Here is a 27566-nt window from a genome sequence, read left to right as displayed (position 1 = left end):
TGGTACTTTCTCCAGGATTCCTGGAAGGAAGGAATGAGTGATATAAAAAGCGTAAAGCAGGAGTGGACAGCTGCCAAGCATCGGAGGCCACACCTGGCCCCTTTGTACACCTAGTGGGCATTGGCATCACTTTTCCAATTGGGAAGAAAAGCTAACTTACACCTTAAAGAGGCTGAGGGTGAAATGGTCTACTTAAATGGCCCATTGCCCCTCCCCAAGATTTCTGGGAGTGCGACTGGTGATTCTTAAGCTATTAATTGCTACGTGGGGTGTCTGGAAGTTGCCATAGGGACACACTCATGGGCTTGACGGTAGGACCCCTGTAGCCTCTGGCTGAGATACTACCACCCATAGTGCAAACAATTAGATGATATATCAAATCTGTATTAATGTAAAGGAAGCCTTTTGGTAGGGATTCAATATCATTAAAACGATTTTCAGAAGCTATTTCATAAGGACCATAATGTCTTGTTCCTAGCCCACCCTCCTATTCTCGCCGAAATGAATTTCTGAAACGTTATGGAATGTGCAGTGCAGTATTTAAGTATTTGTTTTGTTAATTTCTTAAAAACAAATCGAGTTCACAGTAAATATAAAGCGTGGGACAGCTACATTAGTCAAGCAGCAGGGAAGCGATTTCATAATGGTTATCATGCAAAAAAGCCCCATTTGCTGAAGAAATTCCCAGAAAGAAAGGCAAAATTCATCTAAACTGCTATTTGCTCGATTATAAAACTCCTCTAAAAATCCAATACAGAAAGGAAGTGGGGAAATTTTCTAATATCTACAGCTACCCTGAGATAATTAAACCAAACATATGGGATGAAATGGTATTGAATGACAATGGAATCAGGTTAGAGACTCTTTTCTTTCACACTTAGTTAATTTCCAGGGAATTGTACAAAAGCTGTGATGGCCACAGCATTGTGAATGCGGGTCTATAAACAGCAGTCACAACGGGAAGGCAAAAGAGCTCAGCAGTTAAGACACAGATCGGAGGAATTGGTGCTTTTTAAACAATTCCAAGTAAATGCCAATGGTATCCTTCCTTTTCCTTGCCAGTAGCAGAAAGCAAATGCTGATCTATCTAAAGAGGCTTAGCAACAATGTGCAAATGCCATGTTAATTCTTTATAGGACTCCTTGTTTCCTTTTGTTTTCATGGAGGAGAATGAACATTTTCAGAAATTATGCCCTCACTGGGCATGATTATGAAAACTCCTTTCCTTTTTTTTTTTTTTTTTTAAGATTTTGGTAAGGTTCTTACAAGGACTCCTGGTGTGGTGTAATGAACAGAGTAACAGGCTAGGACTCAGGAGCTGTGGGTTCAAATCCCCACTCAGCCATGGACTAGGGAAGTGAGATGGGCAAAGTCACGCCTTAAATATTTCACTTTCATTGAAAGCCCTAAAAGGATGACTCTAAGTCAATTCCAACTTCACAGCACAGAACAAGGTTTTATATTTTAAAAATGCACTTTTTTGCCCTCATTCAACAGTATGGCTGCTGAAACAAAGAGTGGAAACTTCTGTCAGCCAGAGGGCCAAATTCAGTGTCACAAGCGCTCCTGTGGGCTGAATTCGGGGATGGGGGGAGGCAAAAGGATGGGGCCAAAAAAACAGCATGTTCAAGCCTAGTTCTGGCCAGTAACTAAGTCTTAATGGGAAGGGTGGAAAAAGAAAGCAACCAAATGGTATTATCATAGGGAAATGATTTAGCCGTCAAGCCGATTCTGAGCTATAGTTACCCTTTCCGTGGTTTTCTAAGAAGAAAATACACCAAAATGGTTTACTATTCCTTTCTTCTGGGGTGTGCCCTGGGACGGTGCAGTTTGCCCAGGGCTACTTAGGCTGGCTGTTCTCCGTGAAGGCATAGTGGGGAATCAAACCCCCAACCTTGACCTAACATACTGATCCAGCCAGCCAGCCCTCACTCTGGCTATAATTCCAGGTCCCAGTTACACAGCGTAACTTTCAGAAGCAAATTGCCATTAAGTAAAGAAACCTCTTTATATATTACCCGTTACATAGTGAGTTTTGCGACTTGTCTTCCAGCAGGTAATGGCTGAGGAGAATGATGAACTTAATGGGAATTTGTATTGTTGTTGTTGTTTAGTCATTAAGTCGTGTCCGACTCTTCGTGACCCCATGGACCAGAGCACGACAGGCCCTCCTGTCTTCAATTTCCATTGTAGTGTTAACACTATTTGCATAATGGTGAAACAGGATTTTAGTGACTGAATCCAATGTCTCCCACTATGATGAACATCTGCGGGGATGTCGACAAATCTTCAGAACCGAGTCTCAAGTCTGAGTGCAAGACTTCAGGAGTGAGTCTTAAGTCAAAGTCTTGGGGCCTGGGTCTGAGTCTCCGAGTCTTCAGCTGAGGTTCGGGACTCGGGACTCAGACTGTGCATGCACCACCCAACTGATAGGCCAGCCTATGCACAGAGAGTGTGGAAGGAATTCTGGTTCCAGAGTCTTTCTCTGTGTGCCAGCTTATCAGATGAGCAATGAATATGTGGGCAGAGGCAGCAGGCCTTTGGTTCCTGGAAGGGAAGCCTAGCCTGCTGCCTCTGAAGATGGTGGTGGCGAGTGGTGGCAGTGGCATTTGTGGTCGGTGGGCCCATAGAGACAAATGGGTCTAAGTTGCGAGTCAAGTCCTGATTCTCACCCCCCCCCATCCCCAGCCAGAAACCCTTGAGTGGGACTTGAGAGTGGTTGATGAGCCACACATCCCCATCCCTACACATCTACTTTACGATTGCCCGCATTACGAAGAAATTGCTTAACGATGATCTTTTTGCGATCGCAAAACGATGGTCTGAATGGGGGAATTTCGCTTTGCAATGATCGGTTCCCTGCTTCGGGAACCGATTCTTCACAAAACGACATTTTTTGAACAGCTGATCTGCGGTTTCAAAATGGCCACTGGGTGATTAAAATGGCTCCCCGCTGTGTTTAGGGACAGATTCCTCGCTATAAAGGCACCAAAAATGGCCACCGCATGGAGGATCTTCGCTGGACGGTGAGTTTTTACCCCATCGGAATGAACAGGTTTCAATGCGTTTCAATGGGTTTTTTCCACTTTACGATGTTTTCGCTTAACAGCGATTTTCCTGGAATGGATTATCGTCGTTAAGCGAGGCACCACTGTATGTGTGTTTAGATGCTCCAAACTATCTGAAATTGAGTGAGGGCCCCTTGAATAGCTATATATACAGCTATATAGCTATATGAGCATAGGCATGCTTTGCAGGCCTCCTGCTGAACGCAACAGTGAGAGCAACAGAGATTTACCATAAGCTCTTATTTCAAATTATGCTTGATGTTTACAACTATAAAATCTAGGATTGGAGTACAATATAGAGTGTAATAAAAACTAATGTTTGGGGTGGAAAAGGGGGAAGAAGAAGAATTACAGTGCACCGGTTTTATTTCTTCCTTTCTGAGGAAAGTGTTCAAAGACTTATCAATATTTTAAAAAAAAGGGAAGGAAAAAAGAGAAAGGAACTTTTTTTAAAAAATGAAAATCTAATTAATACAGGCTGTTTCTTACATTTGTCCTTGCCCTGGGAATTAGATTTCTTGTCATGCAGCAATATTATAATCAACCTTAGAAAACTATAAATCAGGGATTTTAAATAAATAAGAATAATCGGCATCTTTCTCCTCAGGTAAGGAGGCATAAATACATTTATAATCAAAAAGCTATCTAGATAATGAGCCCTAGCTCCTTGCCTGGGCTATAAAAATAAATAAAATAAGGTAATATGTTGCATAAAACATTGACGGCACAATCCAGGCAAACTTAACCCATTTTAATTCTTTTTTGTTTGTTTGTTTGTTTGTTTCTTTCCATAGGTAAGATCTAAACATTGAGCAACTTCTGTACTGAAATGAATGGAAAGTTAGAAGAGCTTAGTATGGGCTGGCCCCTTGACCCTTGCCTTTCCTTCCGCTCAGATGAAATCAAATTAAATTCCCTTCTCTTCTGCCACTCTGAACATTCAGGAATAGATATGTAATCTCATATAGCATCTCCCAGCCTGGTGCCTTTCTGGGTTTTTAAAAACTCCATCTTCGGCACCAATCAGCATGGCTTGTGGTCGTGAAGACAGTGAGCTGAAAATCTAGCACAAATTGATGAAAATTTGTCAACGTTTGTAGATCCAAACTTTCCCTAAAGAATTACAACAATTACTGTTACAACGATGTCCCCAATATCTGAGAAAACCACTGAAAACCAGAAGCCCCCGTCCTCATAACTGCAGTGTTACAGAGATGGTGGCTTTGGGTTTCAGTGATTTCTACTTGGCCTACTTCTAATTTTTTTTCTTTATTCATTCACTTTATTTATCCACCATACTGTTTGTGGAACAAAGGAAGCCGAAAGGACAGGGTCTTTTGTATTGTTTTTGTATTTTGGTATTTGTTACATAGGTCTCTTTGGGTGTTTTGCTTCAAACGTGGTATGTGCATGTAGAAGTAAATAAATCAGAGGATCATAGAATACCTGATGTGGAAGGGGCCTATAAGACCATCAAGTCCAACCCCCTGCTCAAGGCAGGAATCCAAATCAAAGCAGATCTGACAGATGGCTGTCTGGTTTTGAATGGTCTTGAATGCCTCCATCCACCATTGATGTGCTCACCACCTTCTGAAGTAACTGATTCCATTGTTGTACTGTTCTAACAGTTAAGAGTTTTTCCTGTTATTCAGCCTAAATCTGGCTTCCTGTAGCTTAAGCCTGTTATGTCATGTCCTGAATTCTGGGATGATCAAGAACACATCCTGGCCCTCCTCTTTCAAGTATTTGAAGAGTGATATCATGTCTCCCTCTGTCTTCTTTTCTCACAGCTAAATACTGTATACCCAATTCCTTCAGTCTTTTCTCATATGGTTTGGTTTCCAGTTCCCTCATCATCCTTGTTGTCCTCTTCTGAACTTGGTCTAGTTTGTTGACATCCTTCTTAAAGTGCAATCTCCAGAACTGATGATTCTCACAGGATTTGCAAACTATACTTCTCTTAAAGAGTCCTAAAATCACATTTGCTTTTTTTTGCAGCCACATATTATTGCTGACACATATTCAGCTTGTGATCCAGCACAATTCCAAGATCTCGTACTATTGAGTTTTGTAAAGAATAGGCCAGGAATAGAACGATTAATGAGCCGTGTTTTGACAAAGTGATACTATATATGCTTCATCAGTAGTCAATATGACTAACTACCAGCTAGGGGCAGAAAGGACAAAAGTTGCATTTTTGGAATAAAACTCCCAGAATCCCACAGTCACCCCTGCAAAATTCAACGATACTCATATCTAAACTGTTGCATGAGATTAAAACCTGAATAACTGAAAATGCTGTATGTTGAGAGCATGGCAACCTAAGAAGAGGCATATTAAATCAGACCACAAGCTGATCTAGTCCAGCACTCTTTTTCCATCATGGTCAACCAGATGCCAAAGGGAAGCTAGAGGCTGAGTAGGAGTGCTATAATTCTCCTGTTTCTCTCTGTCCTCTGAAGATGCCGGCCACAGAGACAGGTGAAACGTTAGGAAGAAAAACCTTCGGAATACGACCAAACAACCTGAAAAACCTACACCAACCATCAAATCTGCAGGTGTTGAGGAGTGCATATGATGGACAGAATCCAGTTGCTTGTCCCAGCTTCCAGTAGGATCACTGAGTAAAATGATGTGATAAATCTGTAAATTCAGTGGATCTGTTCTAGTTGGGAGGAGCAATTGGTCTAGCTCTTTAGATGCAAAACATTTAGCTCATTGTTTGGCAGATTTGGGAACATAGAATATTGCTCTAAGAATTGCCTTAGACCATTGGCAAAGTGTTCTGCTTATATACGGCCGCATAGCACTCAAAGCACTCTCTAGGCAGTTTATAGTTTAATTGTGCAGGATACAGTGGTGCCTCGACTTACGGACGTCCCTACTTGCGACCATTTCAAGTTATGACCAGCTCCGGCTGCAAAATTTTGCTTCTACTTGCAACCGGAGCTTCCACTTACAAACAGAAAAGGGCAGGAAATTCAAGTTGCTAACTGTAAGTGGCGATGAGGCTGCTTCTTTGTAGCTCTTTCGCCCCAGCAGTTAGAGAGTGTGCATTGAAGGAGGCTTGGGACTGCCATGCTTCTGCTTCTGAGTGGTGTGTGTTTGCAGGGAGGCTTTGGGCTGCTTTGTAAGGTAAGGTGCTGTTTTCTGGTTTTTAAAAACTGTTCTGGGTGTTTTTGCAGCATGGTTTTGAGCTGGAGGGTTATGTTTCTGTGCTGTGATGGGACTTGGGAGTTTGTTTGTTGGTTGGTTCCCCCCATTTCCAATGGGTCTTGGGAGGTTTGGTTGCTTTTTGGAGTGTTTCCCCCATTTCCGATTATTCTTGAGGGTTTGTTTGTTTGTTGGCTTTCTCCCCCATTTCTGATGGGTCTTGGGGGGTTTGGTTGGTTTTTGGTCCCCCCCATTTCCAATGGGTCTTGCGGGGTTTGGTTGGTTTTTGGCTTTTTTTCACCCATTTCTGATGGGTCTTGCGGGGTTTGGTTGCTTTTTGGGTTTTTTTCCCATTTCCAATGGGTCTTGGGGGGTTTGTTTGTTTGTTGGCTTTCCCCCTATTTCTGATGGGTCTTGGAGGTTTGGTTGCTTTTTGGGGTGGTTTCCCCATTTCCGATGGGTCTTGGGGGTTTGTTTGTGTTTTTGGCTCCCTCCCATTTCTGATGAATCTTGGGGGGTTTGGTTGCTTTTTGGGTTTTTTCCTCCCATTTCCGATGGGTCCTGCATGCTTCCCTTGCTTTTTCTTTTGTTCTCTGTGCATTTCCAATCTGCTCTGTTTGTTTTCTGTGCATTTCCATTTCTCCCCCCCCCCCCCTTCGGCCAGAAGGGATTAATTGTGTTTCCAATGAGTCTTGCAGTGATATTTTGGGTGTGTGTGTGATTTTTTTTCATCGGCCGGAATGGATTAATAGTACCTCAATGCATTCCTATGGGAAATGGTGCTTCAACTTAAAACCATTCCGAGTTACATCCATCTTTTGGAATGGATTGTGGTCCTACGTCAAGGCACCACTATACACATTATCCACCCAGTGGATTGGGCACTCCATTCACCAATCTCAGAAGGATGGAAGGCTGAGCCAAACTCAATCAGTCTACCTGAGCCTGTCGGGATCGAACTCAGGTCATGAGCAGAGTCTTTGATTGCAGGACTGCAGTTTAACCACTGTGTCACAAATTCCAGAACTCTCAATCCAGACTGGCAGCGATTCTTCAGGGTTTCAGATAGAGCTCTTCCCTCTGTCTTCAGGGACTATCCAGGGAAGCACCTACCCATCCAAAGTACCCAAATAAGTGTTGTATATGTTGCAGCCAGTCCAGCCTGTACCCTTTAGGAGACCTTGTGGCCCATTCACCTGTGACATTATCTGTACATTTCAGGATCTCTGTTTTTCTTTTGTTGTTTTGTTTCTTTATAAATCCACAAATGAGGAAATGTGAATGGATGTGACCTGTGGGGGTGCTACAATGTAACTGTGGTACCTACCTATTCAATGCCCATACGACAACCATCCTCCATCAATCACAGTGAATGCAAGTAGTGAAATAAAATTTCAGTAATAATAATAATCCTAGTGTGTGTTCCTTGCCGTCAAGTCAGAACTCGAATAAGTCAGAATGAGGCTTTCGAAATAAATGAGATACCTGAGGAGTGATTTTACCAGTTCCACCTCATGTGTTTCCATGGCCAAGTGGGGATTTGAACCCTGTTCTCCAGAGTCCTAGTCTGTCACTACATCACACTGGGAATCCAGTAATCCTAGTGGTAGAACAATATTGCAAGCTGATTGAGAGAAGAAAGAGAAAGAATATTTCAGGCCACAAAAATGCTATCTGCACAGCTATGCACACACACACACACACACACACACACACACACACACACACACACACACACACACACACACACACACACACACACACACACACACACACACACACACACACACACACACACACACACACACACCACACGTTTTTAACCCAAGAAGGGAATGGGATACAAAGGATCCATTGTGACAGCTCTAAACTCCATCCCATGGTCAACCAGGAATTACACAAATACCTCGGTTTGATCCAGTTTTAGTATTCTGCATCGCACAGCGGATCTCTGGTATCCCCCAGCAGTCTTCCTTCTAAGGACTAACCAGGACTGACCCTGCTTAGCTTCTAAATCAGACAAGATCAGTGTGTTCAGGGTGGCATCGTGGCTGATTAAGGTTTTCTTCATTTTGAATTTGGTTTTACAATCCGTACAGTGTATGAAAGGCCCTCGGCATAATGCAATCTGAACTGCATGCCACGCACCGCTTCCTTCCGAATGTTTTTCCAGGAGACAGACCCACTGAGTAGTTTACATTCCTAGCACCACACCGGGGTTATGGTACTATGTTACGAAGTTATTCAGAAACCTGATTGGCCATGTTCCTGTGATACATTTTTCTAACCCCAAGATAAAGATCCATGCATCTCTTTACCCTTTAAACAAAAAAGCTATTGTAATAGCATGTAGTGTGACTCATGGCATGAATACCAAAACATGTACATGCGCTGCTAAACTGTTTAAGTATGGAAGAAGTAGTGTCTAATAGCATCAGGAAATTGAAATTTGAAAATTTTTCTCACTCACTTATTTGATGAGAACTGGGCTGCTGACAGGTGAAGCAGAAAGTCATTTTTCAAGTTAAATGCCAAGTGGTTATATAGCATAATATTCAGTCAAAATTAACCACCTCACTGCTGCATTGACATACAGCATATTTAATGGCATATATTTCGGAAAAGAAAACTGTAGACCTTGGGGAAGTCCAAGGGAGAGAGAGAGAGAGAGGGAGGGAGGGAGGGAGGGAGAGAGGGAAGGAGGGAAAAGAACCTAAAGGAACGTGTTCCTAATATTTCAGTTACTTGGATTTTTTAAAAGAGGAAGGAAGGAAGGAAGGAAGGAAGGAAGGAAGGAAGGAAGGAAGGAAGGAAGGAAGGAAGGAAGGAAGGAAGGAAGGAAGGAAGGAAGGAAGGAAGGAAGGAAGGAAGGAAGGAAGGAAGGAAGGAAGGAAGGAAGGAAGGAACCAGTAGCCTGATCACTATGAGGAAACCTCTAAAATTGTAAAATAAAGACATGACCCAAAATACAAATTGTGGAGTCTTCTAGTGTAAATACATGCGTAGAACAGAGACACAGCCAACACATTTTGTGCTTATGCTTAAAAAAATTAAAATAATATACCCAAACATTCAAGATTCAACAGCTCTACTCAGCTCTTGTAAACTTAAGCCTTTACAAGTCAATCCATCTCATATTTGGTCTTCTTTTTCTCCTGCTGCCTTCAACCTTTCCCAGCATTATGGTCTTTTCCAGAGAATACTGCCTTCTCGTGATATGCCCAAAGTAGGGCAGCCTCAGCTTCAACATTTTTGCCTCCAGAGATAGTTCAGGCTTGGTCTGTTCTAGGACCCACTTGTTTGTCTTTCTGGTGATCCAGGGTATCTGCAAAGCTTTCCTCCAGCACCACTTTTCAAACAAATCAATTCTTTTCTTGCTCACTTCTTGGCCGTCCACCTTTCAAATCTATCTACACATAGTGATCAGGAATACAAGGGTGTGGATTATTTTGGTCTTTGTCTCCAGTGACACCTTCTTACACTGGATGATCTTTTCTTTCTTTATTTATCTGAAATATTTCTACCCCCTCTTTCTCCTTCAAAGGACCCAAGGGGGCTTTACCTCCTTCAAAAGACAAGGTTTAAAAGCTAAAAGCAGTAAGGATACAAATATTAAAAGAGGATTTAATGGATATTGTATTAAATATGGCAAATAAAATCAATACTAAAAAAATATTTTAAAGCAACAATCCATTAAAAAAACCACCTCTCAGACTGCCAGTTGCTGTGGAAAAGCCTGTCTGAAGATGCAGGTCTGACTGTGGAAAGAAAGCGAAAGTGGGGCCCATGGGAAGGAATTCTAGAGTCCTGAGGCAGCGACGGAGAAGGCCCTCTCCTGTGTCTCCACCAAACGCACCTGTGAAGGTAGTGGGACCAAGAGAAAGACCCAAGCTGTTTAGGGCTTTATAGGTTAAAACCAGCATTTTGAATTGTGCCCGGAAATGTATTGACAGTGGCGTTGCTGTAAGAGGGAACTTATATGTTCCCTGTAATCAACTCCAGTTAGTGAATCTGGTGGTGGCATTTTGGACCCATTGGAGTTTCTTAACACTTTCCAAAGGCAGCCCCGTGTAAAGCATGCTACTGTAATTTAGGGCATGTGTCACCGTGGCTGGATCAGACCTCTCAAGAAACCAGGTGCAGCTGGCACACTAGTTTTAACTGTGCAAAGGCATTCCTGGCCACAACCAATACCTGGGCATCCAGGCTCAGGGATGAATCCGTGTTTTCAGAGGGAGTATAACCTCATCCAGCACAAGCTGCAACCCTATTCCTTGATCTGGTTTTCTACTGACTAGGAGCTCCTCTGTCTTGTCTGGATTAGTTTATTCACCCTCATGCAGTCCATTGCTGTCACCAGACACTGATCTAGAGCACAAACAGCTTCCTTGGTTCTAGATGGAAAGGAGAGATGTACGGGTGACACCCAACGCCAGAACTCTGGACAACCTCTCCCAATGTAGATAAATAAGTAACATAGATTTATGTTATGTTGAAATAGATTAAATAACATAGGAGACAAAACAGAACCTTGAAGGACACCAGAGGTCAATGGCCAGGGTGTCGAACAGGAGTCCCCCAGCACCACCCTCTGGGTGCTCCCCTCCAGGAAGGACTTGTGCCACTTTAAAACAATGCCTCCAAGTCCCATCCCAGAGAGACAGCCCAGAAGGATGCCATGGTTGATGGTATCAAAACCAGCGGAGAGGTCCAGCAGAACCAACAGGGAAACACTCCCCCTGTCCAGTTCTGGGCATAATTCATCCACCAAGGCAACCAAAGCAGACTCTGTCTCATAACCGGTCCTGAAGCCAGATTGAAATGGGGCTGGCAGTAGACCAACAGTGTTGAGCGGTGGGATAGGCAGTTCACCAACAGAATCCCTGTTCTTGTCGTAGGATACCACTTTTAAATGCACACATTCAAACCTGGAAAACTGACGTGGCACCTGGTGAGGGGGATAGTAGCACAATAGACCACTGCCAAGAATGCAATAGCTCCAGTAATTTTCATTTCTAGAGAAAGTCCAGGTTTGAATTGATCTAGCATCCACTTATTCATCTTTCTTGTGATCCTGTTTATACAGTTGTGCCCCGCTTAATGATTACCCCGTATAACGACGAATCCACTTCATGATGATGTCTTTGAGATCGCAAAAACGATGTTTTAATGGGGTTTTTTTCGCTTTGCGACGATCGGTTCCCTGATTCAGGAACCGATTCTTCGCATTACAACGATCAAAACAGCTGATTGTCGGGTTTTCAAAATGGCCACTGGCTGCTCAAAATGGCTCCCCACTGTTTTTAGGAGGCATTTTTCACTTAACAGGCACCTGAAAATGGCCGCCGTATGGAGGATCTTCACTGGACGAGCAGGTATTCAGCCCATTGGAATGCATTGAACGGTTTTCAATGCATTTCAATGGGCTTTTTTTATTTCGCTTGACAATGTTTTCACTCTCCAGCGATTTCGCTGGAACGAATTAACATCGTCAAGCGAGGCACCTCTGTATGTCTAAACCTCTCTACAACACCATGTTTCAAATGAATACTCCCCCCCCGGTCAGCTTTCTTTACTGTCCAGCTTTGACATCTATACATAGCAATCAGGATATATCATCATGTGGATGATTTTGGCCTTGTTTTCCTGTAACACATCTTATTCCTTAGGATCTTTTCCAGTTCCTTAATAGCTGTTCCTTAAGTCACAGTTTTCTGATTTCTTCACTGCAGTCTCTATTCGGATTGATGATTGAATGGAGGTACACAAAATCTTCATCTATCTGTAAGGGCACATATTTATTCATCTATTTTGCACAGATTTAAAATCTGATTTTTAACAATCTTTTTTCTAGCATTTTTAAAGGAAAGTACACTGCATATCACATTTATACTGAAATGTTGTGATTGTATCTAGAAGAATCTTCAAAAACAATGGCAGGGCAACCTTGTTCAGTGCTATAATAGTGGAATGAAGAAGACATCTGTGACATTCATACTTGCATATGGATGATTTCTGTAAGTGGAAGAGAGAATCATTCCTCCTGTTTCCACCGCCCAGATTCCAAGTTCTGGTTCCGAGCATTATTGCTTTTGAAGTATTATTGCTTTCACAAGAGGCAACAGACTTGGAGAAATATCCATTAACCAACTGGAGAGAGGGTCTATAAATGATCATAGATAAATACTGTAAATCAGAGCAATTATAATTCAGATTGTAGACAAGGAATGGATTGTGTGCTATTTCAGCATAGACCAAATAGATATTTGTGCACATTTTTTTCAATGGCATGCACTTTTAATTGTTTGCATTTTTAAACAGGGACCATTGTTTTATATACATTGCTTTTTCTGAAATGCCTGAAAACTCTGCAAATGGGAAAATTCCTGAGGTGAGTTGCTTTTTTGGTTTGCAGTAAATCTCAGGAGGTTAAAAAAAAAACATGCTCCTTTTTGTTCAGACGTTCAAATCCAATCAATTTCTTTTCCATTCTTAGATTATGCAGAATTTTGCAACATACAGTAGTTCACTCAACATTTGTGTACAAAAATATCAGTGTTGAGAAAAGTGGTGTTCAAAAGGGTTTATGTGAATTTAACGGAAATTGTGTACAAACCCACATTTCTTAAGGAAACTGCTTGCAAAATGTGTATGTTACAAATGTTTGAAATTGCCAGGGGTTCATACATTACAGCTAAACAGCTGAGAAATATTTAGGTAACTGAAATTAAGGTAGCATGTTATCCTCGGGCGTAACTTCCAATGAGCTGAAAGTGGCTTATTTTTGAGAGTAGGCATAAGTATGGTTGCACTGGAAAGCTGAACTGGTGTTGGTTTTATTGCTGCTGTGGAGAGCTAATGGCATTATTGTACCATGGAATATGAAAAGAAAAGAAAAGAAAAAGAGTCGCTGAGACCAAGTTGAACAAAAGCAGAACTAAGGAAATTATGGACTTGACCCTAAGGAAAAGCCCACCACTACAACCAAAGCTGAAAAATTCTTAAGGCCAAAGCTATAACTGTCTCTTCCCATCAGTAAAGTTAGGCTTCATAGATGAGTTCCTTGTGAAGGGAGATTATCACAGAGGAAAAGCAGAGATGACTTTCTGTATATTTCACATTTCTTTCTTTCTGTCTTGACAGGAACGAGGGGAGCATCTCTGAGAACATTGCAGTCCTATTCTACAGGTGGACAGCTGCCAAGACAATTTCAAAACTTGGGATCATGGTCCATCTTGTAGCTCATGTTACCTCAGTATAGATTATTCTGTTGAGCTATCTTATGGAGAAAAACAGATGCCAATAGAAAATGCGGACTATTTCTGGTCCTTTGCTGAGGTGAGTGTAGAAGAAAGAGATATCGGCAGAAATTGATATGGGTTTTCATTCTTGAGAGTGTGGTTGCAAAGCAAACACAGATGGGGTCCTCTCCAGAGATGGGAACCGTTATATTTTTTGGACAACGACTCCCAGAATTCTGCGAGTCGAGATCTAGAAAAGTGACTTTGCCCCTTCTTCATCTTTCTTTTATTTCTTTTATTTATTTATTATTTATTTATTTGATTTATACCCCGCCCATCTGGCCTAAAAGGCCACTCTAGGCGGCTCATCCCTCATGGGTGGGGCCAGTTTGTGGAGACACTGCACAGCCGTGCTCTGAGTGGTCATGAGGGAAGAGTCTACCTCTGTGGCCAAACTATAGTGCAAAGATGGGAATCCAAGGAGCAAATTTAATTCCAGAGGCATTGGGCATAGTAAAGGGCAGAGACAAAGGGATTAAAAAAACCCTCAGCATTTTTTCAACTTCATTTTTTTTCTTACTACAGCAACTAAGCCTTAGAAAAGGCATTTCAACCTTTTAGAACAAGAGGAAACCAACAAAGAAGATGAGATTCCAAAGAACAATCGTGTCATGGTGAAGGGGCTGTATCCAGAGAGACAGACCTACGGCTTGAGGTTCCCCACCCTGTCTTAGAATAATGCTACTCTAAGAAAGGCATTGTGGGAAATTTAATGGATAGATAGACCCTTCTGGTCAGCATCTTGAAATATGGTCCAAAGTGGGACCAGGTCAAGATCTACAGTAGCTCCGGGACTCCCTGCCTGGCCCGGTGGCCCTGTCACACTCATGAGGCGCCAGATGCTGACTCCAGCCTTGTGGGCAAAAGGTGCTATTCTATTTTTGATGAGCTTTTGTATAATAGATACTACATTTTAGCAAAATTAAAATAAACAGATACCTGAAATGAAAACAGACACATATTCATCATTTGGGGGTACATACAGAGTGACAGGATGGCTTGTGTGTGATTATAGGCCATGCACAGAGAGATTTTTGTTTAACTTCACATGACCCAAAACATGTGGCTTTCCAGTCCATACGTTCAGCAGGAATCTAGAGCTACATAATAGAATGATTTATTTATTTTTAGTTTATTCATGTATATGCCACCTTTCTTCTCACTGAGTCACTTCTGTTTTATGGCAGCCCTTTCTGGGGTTTTCTAGCCCTAGAGTGTTACATAACAGCACTGATGTTACCTGTCTGTCATGGGTTTGGAGGGAAAGTTCCATCCTATGGGGAGTGGAAGGCGGGACATCAGGAGGAGGGGCTGTACTGTATAAATATGTGATGCCTGTGTGGTGAAGAGGAGATGCTGAGACAGACTGTGAGACACTGGGTTGGGACGAAGCAGCAGCTGGGGAAGAAGAAGCTGTTGTGGGAGTCTGTGTGTCTGACAGGGTACTACTGTGTGTCAGAGTACCAGCCTGAAAGGTTCAGGGGTCTGTTGGTTAGCCAGAACTGATGGGTTCAGGGTCTGTGCTTTAAGTTAAAGGTTCTAGGTGAACCAAACTGTATGCTTGTGTGTGTGAGAATAAGCCACGTTACTTTATTTTATTCACCTGATTGTTTTATTTACCCTGTTTGTATTTAAAATAAACCTTATTCTTTTATTGTTTAAAAATCCATCCCTGGTCTGTGTGACTTATTATAGGGAATGGTTGGTGGCAGCTTAGTAACTGTGTGATAGATCCCAGTAGGTCTGGGTTTGTCACATTGATTGGTGTCCAGCGTGTGGGATACGACTGGTCCAGTTGTCCAGCGGTCCAGCAAAGCCTTGGCAAGTGTGCCCAGAGCAAGGGGGGTCTAGTCAGGGACAGTCTGAGGCGCGTAGGTAATCTTCTAGGTGTACCTCACGGGGAGGTGCACTAGTAGAAGAACGTGCCAACTGGGGAGACTTAGATTTAGGTGCTCTGAGGCAGCCTAGTTTTGGCGGGAAAAGCTGAGGCAAATCTGCGTAGCAACAGTGAGCTAGCTTGCCAGCTGAGAGGCCCAGCAGAGGGGGGTAGGCTCTGACTCGATACTGTTGCAACTTTAGTGCTGAAGAACAGCAGCAATCTCTAGGGAGAGCTGGTTCTGAGGTAAAAGGAAAAAAGTGGTCGTTTTATTTTGAGGCTGGACTTTTTAAAGCAGCCTGTTCTGAGGGGGGGTATGCCCTTGACTCGAAGCCAAGTAGCAGACATGAGTGAGGTGAAAGACCCCCAGATTGACCAAGGTTCTGAGGATGAATTTGGCTCAGTGCAAGGTGACAGCACAGGAGAGCAGGACCCAGAACTCAGAAAAATACTCCTAGCCCAACAGCATGAACTGAGGGTGAGGGAAATGGAGGAAAGATTAGAGAGAGAAAGAAGAGAGGAAAGGGAGAAACAGAGACAATTTGAATTGGCATTGGAGAGAGAGAAAATGGCGTTTGAATTAAGAAAACTGGAACTGATGAACCAGAACAATAATAATAATAGGGATTCTGAGGGAGGCCAATTGTCTAAGGCTGACCTGAAGAAATTCCCTGTGTACCACAAGGGAGATTGTCCTGAGGTGTTCTTTTCCTTAGTGGAAAGAGCGTTTGTGGACTTCTCAGTAAGGGAAACTGAGAAGATGACCATCATGCGGTCTTTAATCAGTGGTAGCCTGGCTGAGGTTTATGCCGAGATGCCTGAGGGACTGATGAAAGATTTTGCAGAGTTTAAAAAACTGGTGTTTGCAAGACATGGGATAAATGCAGAGCAGCTGAGACAAAGATTCAGGTCCCTCACCAAGAAACCAGAACAGACTTTTACCCAAGTGGGGGCCCAATTGGTGAGGCTGCTTGAGAAATGGCTATCGCAGGAGGGAATAGAGACCTATGAGCAGCTTAAAGACTTGATAGCCCTGGAACAGTTCTATTCAGTCCTGCAGGGGGAATTGAAATTCCAGGTGAGGGAAAGGAAACCGAAATCTGTGGCAGCAGCCGCAGAAATCGCGGATTTTATCTCCCAAATAAGAAAGCCCTTGGGTGAGGGGAAATCTGTAGGTAAACCCAAAGAAACCTACAGCAAGTACTCTCAGGGACCAGGGAAAAGCCAGCAAGGGGGAGGGGCCCATGGTGAAGGGAAGCCCTCAGGCATGAAACCAAGCCCTCAGAATTTGGAGGGAAAACCGAAACAAGAGGAGAGAGAATCCAAATACACTAGAAAATGTTATTTCTGTCAGGGAAAGGGTCATCTAATCTCAGAGTGTGAAAAATTAAAGCAGCTAAAAGGAATGGTGCCTCAGAATTCTAGTGGGACCAAGCCAAAAGCTGTGTTCTGTGTCCAGAAAGAGCAAGGCTCAGTGTCACAGAGGGAGCCTGTTGCCATGGCTACTCAGTCTGGGACAGCTGCCTCTGCTGATCAGGCTGAGGAAAATGGTCCTCTTCTGGAGGTAAAGCGCTGCTTGCTGATAAAAACAGATTCTCAGTTGTTTGAGACAGCAGGGGTGGACGTAGGAATACTTGACCGTCAGTATAGGGGGCTGCGGGACACTTGTTCCCAAGTAACCCTATGCCATCCAGATATCATCCCTAGGGAGTTTATAATCCCAAATGAGAGCATGAAGGTGGCAGGGATTGAGGGGCAGATAATCTCTCTGCCAGTAGCAGAGGTACCTGTCAACTTTCAAGGCTGGAGGGGAGATTGGCGGATAGCGATTTCATCGACTCTGCCAGCAGCCGTGCTCGTGGGAAATGACCTGGCTGAACATGTGAAACGGGTGCTAGTGATTACACGCTCACAAGCCACCACAGGGACAGTTCAGGGGGGTAATGATGAGCCAGAGACGGAAGCAGAGGGGGGTTCAGAAGCTGTGGTGGAAACCTTAACCACAGACAGCAGATTTGGACAGGAGCAAAAGGCAGACGCCACTCTCCAAAAGTGTTTTGAACAGGTGACTGACGCCCAGCTAACACCTGAAACCCCAGTGAGATTTCTGGAGAAAAAGGGGATTTTATATAGAGAAACCCTGAGGAATATCTCAAAAGGGGGAGATGGGATCAGAAGTCAGCTGGTGGTACCTGAAAAGTATCGCCCCATGATCTTACAAAGGGGGCACTCTGACATGTTTGCTGCACACTTAGGAGTGAACAAGACACAGCAGAGAATCACACAGAATTTCTACTGGCCTGACATAGGGAAGCAGATCAGGGAGTTCTGTAAACAATGTGATGTGTGTCAAAGGCAGGGGAATAACCGCGACAGGACCAAAGCAAAGTTGTGCCCTTTGCCTGTGATTGACACTCCGTTCAAATGCATAGGGGTGGATATTGTGGGACCTTTGCCCAAGGCCACAAAGAGGGGGAATAGGTTCATACTAACAATTGTGGACCATGCCACAAGGTATCCTGAAGCCATACCCTTGACAAACATCGAAACTAACACAGTGGCCGATGCTTTGGTGGGGTACATGTCCAGGATGGGATTTGCCTCAGAGATAATCACAGATTTGGGCACATCGTTCACGTCAAAGCTCATGAAACGCTTATGGCAAATCTGTGGAATTAAGCACAAGGAAACCACTGCCTATCATCCTGAAAGTAATGGGTTAACTGAGAAGTTCAATGGGACTCTAATGCGCATGATTAGGGCTTACTTGGCAGAGAATCCAAACAATTGGGACCAGAAGCTGCAACCCCTTTTGTTTGCTTATCGATCAGTGCCACAAGCCAGTACCGGGTTTAGTCCATTTGAACTTCTATTTGGGAGACGGGTGAAAGGGCCCCTTGATTTGATCAAACAAAATTGGGAGCAGATCACCCAGGATGACCCACAAGACGTTGTGACTTACATAGACACCTTGATGAATGACCTAAGGAGAAATCTAGAGCTGGCAGCAGAAAACCTGCAAGCTCAGAAGGTCAGACAGAAAACATGGTATGACCACAAAGCTAGAGAGAGGCACTTTGACCCAGGGGAGGAGGTGCTTTGGCTTAGGCCCTGCAGAGAGAATAAGCTGCAGCTCAAATGGGCAGGACCATATAGGGTCATTTCCAAGATGTCAGACCTGAACTACCTAATAGAGCAGGAGGAGAACCAAGCAAGGAGGGTGGTTCATGTGAATGCCCTAAAACCCTACTACAGAGGGGAACAGAGGGTTTTATTTGCGATAAAAGCAGCTGAGAGTGAGGAAGCTGAATTACCCTTCTGGGAGGGTAGAGGGGAAGTAAAATACAACCCAGAGGAGGTAAAGATCAGTCCTGCACTCACCCAAGACCAGCAGCAAGAACTAAAAATGCTGCTTAGTAAATATCAACAGGTGTTTTCCAACAAGCCGGGGATAGTGAAGGGAGTGATGCATCGGATCCACACAGGGGATGCACCCCCGCAGGCAGTATCCCCATACCGAGTAACGGGACCCTATAGGGACAAGGTGCGGAAGGAGCTGGACGAGATGCTGAGGGAGAACATAATCGTCCCCTCTTCTAGTCCTTGGTCCTCTCCGATAGTCCTTGTGGACAAGCCTGATGGGAGCATTAGGTTTTGTGTCGATTACAGGAAATTAAACCGTGTAACCACTCCTGATGCCTACCCAATGCCCAGGCTAGACAACCTGATTGAAACCATAGGGGGTTGTCGGTTCATCTCATCATTGGACCTGGTAAAGGGATATTGGCAATTAAGAATTGATCCCAGGGATCAAGAAAAGACTGCCTTTTGCAGCCCTTTTGGTCTCTATGAGTTTCGAGTCCTGAGCTTTGGTCTCAGAAATGCACCAGCCACATTCCAAAGGCTGATGGACCAGACCTTGGCAGGGCTCAGTGACTTTACAGTGGCCTACATTGACGACATAGGGATCTTCAGTAATACCTGGGAAGATCACCTGATACACCTGGAGTTAGTGCTGCAGAGGTTAAGTGCAGCAGGGCTAACAGTAAAGGCCAGCAAGTGTCAGCTGGGTAGCCCAGAAATAAAATACTTGGGTCACATGGTAGGGGGAGGAATGATAAAACCCCTGGAGGCCAAAATAGGAGCAGTTCGTGATTGGCCTAGACCCAACACCAAGAAAAAGGTCAAATCATTTCTTGGGTTGGTGGGCTACTACAGAAAGTTCATCCCGAGGTTTAGCGAGATTGCGGCTCCGCTGACCGATCTGACGAGGAAGAAGGCTGATGACCGCATCCCGTGGACCGGCGACTGTGAGGCGGCGTTCCAGAGGTTGAAGGAGGCGTTAATCAACTATCCTGTCCTGCGTGCTCCAGACTTCGACCGGGAGTTTATCATCTACACCGACGCGTCTAACAGCGGGGTAGGAGCAGTTCTGTGCCAAGAGGATGAGAATGGTGACCAGCATCCAGTGTCCTACCTGAGTAGGAAACTCCAAAAAGGTGAGAGACATTTGGCAACCGTGGAGAAGGAGTGTTTGGCCATAGTCTACGCGATCCAGAAGGCCAAGCCTTACATCTGGGGAAGACATTTTATTCTGTGTACTGACCATTCACCATTGCAATGGTTAAAGACGATGAAAACCCACAATAGCAAACTTATGAGGTGGGCTTTAAACCTACAGGACTATGACTTTGAAGTGAAGGTGGTCAGAGGGTCAGTGAACTGTGTTGCTGACGCCTTATCAAGAAGACCTGAAGACTGAAGACGGCGAAAGAACATGGACTATATGTATATAATGAAGACAAAAAGTTAAAATGTACCTGGTTTTAAATTGGTTTGTATTAATAAAGGTAAAATTGATGTAATGCATATGGTAAATGTTTGAAATGCCTATTTGCTATGGTTAACTTGGAGTGTAAGTATATGTAAGTATTATAGGGTATGTATAACTGTTGTTGTATGTTTTATACAGGTTGTTTTTTTGGTGAAAAGCACCTTAGCTTTCCCCCTACAAAACAACTTTTAAAGAGGGGAGGTGTTACATAACAGCACTGATGTTACCTGTCTGTCATGGGTTTGGAGGGAAAGTTCCATCCTATGGGGAGTGGAAGGCGGGACATCAGGAGGAGGGGCTGTACTGTATAAATATGTGATGCCTGTGTGGTGAAGAGGAGATGCTGAGACAGACTGTGAGACACTGGGTTGGGACGAAGCAGCAGCTGGGGAAGAAGAAGCTGTTGTGGGAGTCTGTGTGTCTGACAGGGTACTACTGTGTGTCAGAGTACCAGCCTGAAAGGTTCAGGGGTCTGTTGGTTAGCCAGAACTGATGGGTTCAGGGTCTGTGCTTTAAGTTAAAGGTTCTAGGTGAACCAAACTGTATGCTTGTGTGTGTGAGAATAAGCCACGTTACTTTATTTTATTCACCTGATTGTTTTATTTACCCTGTTTGTATTTAAAATAAACCTTATTCTTTTATTGTTTAAAAATCCATCCCTGGTCTGTGTGACTTATTATAGGGAATGGTTGGTGGCAGCTTAGTAACTGTGTGATAGATCCCAGTAGGTCTGGGTTTGTCACATAGAGTACTTAGAAGTGGTTTGTCATTTCGTTCTTCTGGGGGCAACATTGAACTGTGCAGCTAGGCTAAGGCTACACAGGCTAATTTTTCTTCCAGGCAGCCCTGTGGGGGAAAAATCAAACTCCAAATCACTGACTCCACAGCCAGTAACAAAAGGAATTGAAAACCACCACATAGATTTCACAGATACCTTTAAAAACCAAAGGCCTACCATGAACAGACAAGTCTTATTACTGTAGTGGAAAACCACTAGGGAAAGGACAATCTTGTTCTACAACTCGAGCAAATCCATAAAATGGGTCCCTATTAGGTGATGTGTGTGCATTTCTACCCCTTGGAAAAATTACTTCTTTGGACTTTGGCAGCCAGAATCCCCCAGTCGTACTGACAGGATGCTTCATAAGTTATTTGCCCATCAACGGGAAGTACAACAGACAAAAAAATTCTGTAAACATACTGGAGTGCCTGATGTGAAACCATGGAAATTGTCACAGTATAAGCAGTACAAGCATGGAGAGCTCTATCTATAATCTAACTGGCAATGTATTTCTCTAAAAAATTTCCAGCTTTCTTCAGCAGCTGCTTAGATTCGTTGGGGGCTTGGTTACAATATTCAACAAAACATGGTTTGTCTTGTCAAATGATGTAGTAATGAAACAAATGTGAATGTATCTTGTTTATCAGTATGTCTCTGTGTATTGGTTATCACTAGCTACATTTTTTTTTTCTTGAAGGGAAGTCTGGTTGTTATTTTGATGAAAGTACAAGGATCCAAAGTCGGCATATATATATATATATCTCCTTTTAGCTGATTGTGATATTTCTTACAATATTTTTTATAGTCAGTGGTTAGGATATGGATGATGGGGAGCTAATGCTTCAGCTGAAAAGGAAAGACACTGGGAATAGACTCCATTGCTATTAATATCCAGGAAACCTCAACTCTCTGTATATCTATTTGGTGGATTGTATCCCAGGAGGAGGATGCCGAACCAACATTTATAAGTCAGTGCCATGTATAAAGAAAGTGTTTCAATCAAGGGCTAAAAGTCATGCAAATAAGGATCACTTGGAATATACTGCGAGCCTTACCCGTTACAGTATAAACTTTTTTATTTTAAAAATGTACTATATTTTTGTATCCATGTTATATAACAGTGATGTATGGATAAAGAAATCTTCATAGCCGTAATGGTTCTGCCATCATATGGTCGATCAGAATAAGGTTGATCAAACTACTATAAAATATTAAGGACTGATTAAAATGTAACCTCTCTCAGAGAACTGTCACCCAATTCAAGAAGGTTCAATTGTTTAAAAATAACGTATCCAATCTAACTTATCTAAACAACAAATTTCCTTCCTTCCTTCCTTCCTTCCTTCCTTCCTTCCTTCCTTCCTTCCTTCCTTCCTTCCTTCCTTCCTTCCTTCCTTCCTTCCTTCCTTCCTTCCTTCCTTCCTTCCCAGATCCATCCAACCAACCAACCAACCAACCAACCAACCAACCAAGCTTCAAAAATAAATCATTGTCCTGTTTTTGATTAATCAGCTAAAGAGTTCGTTGATTGGCCATATAAAATAAAATTTTCTGAGTCAGTTTCAGGAACCAACAAGCATTTTGGACATCTTTTCAAGTGTTTGTAATTCATGAGAAAACTATGGTGAAATGTAGTTTTGAACATACTATTTTAAGGGACTACTCCTAAATGGGTACAGTACGAGTCCGGGAAAAGTAGCATGACATAGCAAAATTGGCTTAGGAATACAAGGGTTATAGCAGTTCACAAGACCAAATTTGCCACTAATAACTACAATATGTAAGATAGAGACACACTGTGTGGAAACTAGTAATAAACTGAGCTTCCTGATAAAAGATGGCAAATATATTCTCAATGCTTCATCATCATACAACTCTTTGTTGTGTAAACCCTAATGGGATTTTTCACCCCACAGGGCAGCATTATTTTCCTGCACCCATGAATGAGCCCTCGAAACCTACTGTTCACAAGTTATCCAACACAGTGACCATGAAATGGCTGGCATCAATAAAAAGCTTACACCCATTTAGATCTGTTTATCCTTCAGGTGCCATGGAACTCTTCATTGTTCTTGTCCTAAGATGAGAAGATTGAGGATTTTTGGCAGGGCTGCACGTCAAAACCATTGTCAAAAAGGAAGTAAATCCCTATTGCTTTTGCCCCTGAAATTTGTGTTAGTTGAAATCATTCTTTTTTTGACATCATCATCATCATCATCATCATCATCATCATCATCATCATCATCATCATCATATAGTAAGTTGTCAAGTCAATTCTAACTTATGGTAGGGTTTTCTTGGTAAAAGAGGACTCCGAAGTGGTCTACCATTCCCTTCTTTTGGGGTTTCCCTGGGATTATGCAGTTTGTCCAAGGTCTACACAGGCTGATTCTTCTGGGATGCACAGAGGGAACTGAATGCCAAACCTCTGACCCCTCAGCTAGATACCATATTTTTCTGTGTATAAGACGCCCCATGTATATGACGCCCCCTGCTTTTCTAACTCAAAATTAAGACATCTAAATGGGGCTTAGCAAGTGGAGGGGGAAATGGATCAAAGCCCTGCAGGATCATTTTGATCCCTGCTTTCCCCTCCACTTGTTTTTTTCTCTCTTCAGTTTATTTCCGTGTATAAGACGGCCTTCAATTTTTAGTCTAAAGATTTTAGACAAAAGTATAGTCTTATACATGGAAAAATACGGTACCTGATTCACTGAGCTTTTTTTTTTTTACGTGTAGGCTGATTTTTTTAAAAAAAGAAAAACCCTATAGCTCCACCCTACATAAAACATTTTAAAAATGTTTCCTCAACCAGGGTGCATGTCTTTTTATCATGCACTCACATATTGTTTGCTATACTATTGTGAATACATGTATTTGTGTTAACTAACTAGCATACATAATATTTATCTTTTCATGATTATACGAAAATATAATCCTTGCTTGGAAAGCAGGCTTTGCTATTTCCCTTCAAGCAAAAAAATGGAAAAGGAAAGGGGGAAAAATCCATCTAATCCTTTTTCTAGCTTATGTTTAAATAAAAATAACAGGTCAGGGATAACACAAAGTAATTTAAAGGACTAACACTGCAATACAGGGGATTGCCCACAGCTACACCTTGCAATCACCCAGTTCATATTTTAGGTCCTGCCACAAGAGTTCATAGTATTTTACAAGTCTATGTTCCATGTCAGTGGCTGACTGTGGAGCTGAATATCAGTCCTATTTAAATCTTCAAGAAAATAGCTGCAGGTGACATAACCTTTCATGTAGTACCACTGTGTACATATACAAATAATTGAGGCTCTTGACCTCGTCGACGCGCATACAACTGTAAGTACAAACTTGACATTTTGATACTGCTCGTAGCCTTTCTCGTTGTTATTTTCTGTTTCAATAATCCATTGCAGGTAGAAAAATGAAAGAAGGAAGCATGAATGATTAATGCTGTCAAACTAAAATAATGTATTTAGAAAAATCTATAAATCTCTTATTTGTGGCATTTTAAAACTCAACACGACAGACTTTGGTGCCAGGCAGCCTCTTTGGAGGCAGATGGATGTAAAGGTTCGGCAGCCATCGGAACAAGGCGCACCACCTCCCACTACCTTTTGGGCAGGGAAAATTAAATATTCACAGGGAGCCCCGTGTGTGTGTGTGTGTGTGTGTGTGTGTGTGTGTGTGTGTGTGTGTGTGTGTGAGAGAGAGAGAGAGAGAGAGAGTGTATTTATATATTTCACCGCCCTCAACTGTCATCATCAACAGCATTTCATCAGGCTGCAGGCCTGCACCAGATGTGAAGAGAGCAAAAACAGGACCACTCAACCAGCTATGCTGAAAAGCTATTGACCTTTTTCAGCTCCTTTCTTCCAACCTCTTTTGCTTTCATATCATGTCTTTTTAAAACAGGAAACATGGCTGCTCCGCCAGTCCTGCTGAAAAGCTATTGATCTTCTTTTTCCTCTTTCTGGCTTATCACTTTTTCCTCTCATGTTGTGTCATTTTTAAATGGGGGAAAGGGCCATACCAGCAGCCCTGCTGAAAAACTGCTTACATTCCCCTCCTGTTTCCTTCCCATCCTTTTTTTCTTTTGTATTCTGCTTTTTTTAGGTATTGAGATTTGAGCAATGTTTTTCTTTTATTGATTATACCAGAGTTTCCAGCTTCTACACACACACACACTCCCTGTGTACCCCCTTTGCAAAATACAGAAATCTCAGGCCTTCCTTCAAACCTTCCTTCCCCAATATTTTTTATTGGACTAAAGCAAATAAAAGCTAATAAAACTCTCTTTTTAAAATTGAATCTTCGTTTTGTAGTACATCGACTACAGTGTAAATCAGGAATAAAAAAGATAAAGGAAAGATAATAGCCGCCCTACTATTAGACTACACTGTAATATTGAATGAGGGAGTCCTACTCCAAAGACTGAAAGTAACTAGAGTGCATAATCCATTCTGAAAGACTTTTCAGCTGAGGAGCAGGATAACAGTAATTTTAAATTAGTTGTGGAATACTTCCTCAGAATTTACCTCATGGCTGTTTTATTAACTCTGTTCCAACTCACATTAATCATACCACAAACAGTTGTACACTCAGAATTGTCATCAGGGATATATACAATCCCAATAATTTAAAACCCAAAGAAGGCCAAATTCTGTATTCAATATAATTTATGAACATTGCATACAGTGGTATATATATATTCTTGTCAGGATACAGGCTGAGAGCAGGGATTCACTCTGTGTGTCATGTTTCAGCTTTGGCCAATGGAAGGACATGGGACTGCAGGTGTTTTTGGTGGTAGTAGATATTGGATTCTTTGGGGGGGGACACAATGTACCAATAGCTGCCTCAAAAATATATCAGAGGGGTGCATTGGAAATGACCTTCATCTCTCCGAAGAGTATTCAGGGGAAATGGTGCTTAACAAGAACAGAAAACCATCCTCCTAGGGACAGATGCGAATTTTGTTGGATTCAAGTTTATAAATAAATAAATAAATAAATAAATAAATAAATAAATAAATAAATAAATAAATAAATAAATAAATAAATAAATAAATAAATAAATAAATAAATAAAAGTTTTCTGTAAATCCCAAAATTCACGGAGAGAAGGACCACACCTCATGAACACCCAAATTTGTGAGTAATACACTATGGCTGTTTGTGACAAATTGCAATCGTAATCTACCGGTAATTATTAGTCCCAAGTAGAGTAGATGAATGGAATCCATAGGATCGGGATAATTCCACACTTACACAAATCCCACTGACGCAATATGTCCACCCTAGCTGAGCGTAGTAGTGTGATTTAGCCCTAACTAGTCGCGGAAGCAAATTTAAGATGAAATTTTAATTAGTGGCTGTTAGTTTGTGCACTATGCATTTTGTCTTTATTCCTGCTTTTAGAATGTTGTACATATATTTGAAGGATTGGTTATTGTTTTTTATGCTGAGTTACTCTTTCTGGCGTGAGGAAAAATGTGGAATGTATTTATAGAAGAGCATTCAGTGTTTGCCGCCTTTCCATGTCATACATGATACATTTCTACCTGAAATGGCTGCACTACTTTGCCCAGTTGTAGGGCAGCCCCATATCCACTGCCCTGAACATGCATGGCTTGCCACTATTCAGCAATACAGTATTTGTGTCTACAAGATGGGTACTTTTTGTTAAACAACTGTATAGGTTAGAATTATACAGCTATCATAACAATCTCTGTTTCTTCCTTTTACTCCCACCTCAGACAGACAATCAGTGCATGCATTAGTAGCTAAACTAAATATTCTCTTTAAAAACACTAAGAGGCTTTTCATGCTAACAAGATGGTTTCACACTGCATCGGCATATGAACACAACAAAGCCGTATGTATCCTCTCAAGCCATCTCCAAGATATTACATTTGTTAGGAACACTGGAAAGCTATTTGAAATTAAAGTTAATTAAATGGAGGCAATATTAAACCAATTGTTTCACTTGATGAATCTGTAAAACCCAAACTGCGCAGCTCAAATTACAACAGATGAAAGAATTAGCAATGGATGCACATGCTACCAAGCTGTCCACAAAGACTTTAAATAATTATAATAATAATGTCCACCAACAATCAATTATGATGAGAAGAAATAAACAGAAATCTTTACTGGATCAGTCAACAAGGGCTGCATCAGATGTTATGGCCCCTGGATATGGGATATAGTGTTCAGCAGACCCTGTTGGAGATCCAGGACAGGCTGCTGCAAAGCTACTGGAACAACATAAATGCAAAACTCTCACCGAAAATTGAGAAATTACGAAATATTATTACGAGGCAAACCCAACAGCTGGAGGCCCTGGGTTACTTCAAATACAGTAGGTAGAAGAGAGTACAAAAATAAGCTAAATGATTATATCAGTACAACCAGAGAAAAATTACTTAAGGTGAAAATGGAGAATATTTTGAAAACAACAGAAACAAAGGCTCAGTATAAGAAACAACATTTTGAAAATAAAGAGCTGGAAAAATAAATGACTACATCGACAACATCTGAGGAATATTGATGGAATGC

The 27566-nt window shown here is 42.2% G+C and overlaps 1 long non-coding RNA gene across 1 annotated transcript in view; it reads left to right on the top strand.

Moving 5' to 3' along the window:
* The window catches only part of LOC144584347 (uncharacterized), a 231551-nt gene extending 205454 nt beyond the window's left edge, over positions 1 to 26097 (top strand). The window contains exon 2 of the long non-coding RNA XR_013538542.1: positions 25998 to 26097. This is a non-coding gene — a long non-coding RNA (uncharacterized LOC144584347). The remainder of the gene's footprint in view (positions 1 to 25997) is intronic.
* Positions 26098 to 27566: the final 1469 nt, after the last annotated feature.

Source organism: Pogona vitticeps, chromosome 10, assembly GCF_051106095.1.
Source record: "Pogona vitticeps strain Pit_001003342236 chromosome 10, PviZW2.1, whole genome shotgun sequence".
In the NCBI taxonomy this organism is placed as follows: Eukaryota; Metazoa; Chordata; class Lepidosauria; order Squamata; family Agamidae; genus Pogona; species Pogona vitticeps.
This window is presented reverse-complemented; position numbering and strand designations above follow the sequence as displayed.